The sequence below is a fragment of the Macrotis lagotis genome, chromosome X (assembly GCF_037893015.1).
Source record: "Macrotis lagotis isolate mMagLag1 chromosome X, bilby.v1.9.chrom.fasta, whole genome shotgun sequence".
Classification (NCBI taxonomy): domain Eukaryota; kingdom Metazoa; phylum Chordata; class Mammalia; order Peramelemorphia; family Peramelidae; genus Macrotis; species Macrotis lagotis.
In genome coordinates this window covers 22,992,464-22,993,915 of record NC_133666.1, presented here as the reverse complement: position 1 = coordinate 22,993,915, position 1,452 = coordinate 22,992,464, and the positions used below count along the sequence as shown (strand labels likewise).

The following is a 1,452-nucleotide window of genomic DNA, read 5'->3' as shown; positions in this document are numbered from 1 at the left end:
AATTGACACCTACACCCCTACAAATGGACACACACACACACACACACACACACACACACACACACACACCCATGTTCTCTTATGAGTTTCTTCCTTGGCCTCTTACACACCAGTTCTTCCCTGCATCTGGCATTTTTATCACTTTATTTATCCGGTCTGTTTCTTTGACAGAGTTTTTTGTCTGGGTAAGACTGTATGTTCCCTTAGTTTTGGATGCTGTAGTGCTGTAGGCCAGTGCTGCTTGGTCATGGACGCTATGCCCTGCTTTCTGAGGGAATGATGTTGACTTGACTTGGATTTTGACCTTGGTTCACTCTTTCTGTTCTTGCCAAACTTCACCTCAGCAGTTGACTCTGCCTAGTGCTGGGAGCCACCAGGCCCTATGTCCAGCCTTTTCCTACCAGATTCTGTGCTCATCTTTTCTTTATGCTATGGCTTGACTATGGGTTGTTTTGCTGCTTAGGGGCCAGTTAGTCCTGTTGTGCCTGGAATAAGGGTTTTCTAGACCATAATTGTGAAACACTTCACGAATTTGCATGTCATCCTTGCGCAGGGACCATGCTAATCTTCTCTGTATCATTCCAATTTTAGTTTATGTGCTGCTGAAGCGAACAGTAGACACTAATTGTGTCAGTGTAGCAATTGCTCTGCTGTCCCTAGGATCCAATGTAAAATCCTCTGTTAGGTGTTGGAAACTCTTCAGACCTCGCCCCCTCCCGCTTATGATATTTCTTTCTGACTATTAAATAGTCCATATTTATGGGCAACCATTTTTTGTGCTCAGGGGAGCAAGTCTGAATTTAAGACTTTAGGGATCTCTTTCATTGGTGAGGCAGCAATCTGCACTTGGTCCTAAAGCATCATTCTGCACCACTTTTTTTCCAACCATGTGCTAAGGAATGGACATAGAAAAATCGAAAGGAAGGAGTCCCCTATCCGCAAGGACATTACATTCTGTTGAGACAGTCAATATATAATATGTATATGCAAATTGTAGATTAAAAATGAAAAGTAACTTACAGAAGGAGGGAAGACATTCAAAGCTGAGATGATCAGGATGGAAATGCTTTATGTGATAGATGGGTAGTGCTAAGGCTTTAAGGAAACCAGGTATAATAAGAGTTGCTGGACAGGAGGAAGGGAATTTCTAGTATGAGAGAACAGCCATAGTGATGGGACATAGCATGTGAGAAACAACAGAAGAATGTGACTGGATAGGATAGTGTAGGAAAGGGAGTAGTGAATAATAGGGATGGAAAAAGGGGATTGAGTCCAGGTTATGAAGGATCTTCAATGCCAGAGGAATTTTTAGTTTATATAGTATTTTATTTTTCCCCAGATACATGTAAAAGCAATTTTAGCATTCATTTTTAAAACTCTCAGTTCCAAATTTACTCCCTTCTTCCCCTCCATCCTTACCTCCTGAATCCCCACCCCCGTCCCATTAAGAAG

General features: G+C 42.0%; 1 non-coding gene across 1 annotated transcript; it reads right to left on the bottom strand.

The window, feature by feature from the left end:
• Positions 1-508: 508 nt before the first annotated feature.
• Positions 509-613, bottom strand: LOC141503614 (U6 spliceosomal RNA). Its single transcript, XR_012472960.1, has one exon. It is a non-coding gene; the product is annotated as a U6 spliceosomal RNA (small nuclear RNA).
• Positions 614-1,452: the final 839 nt, after the last annotated feature.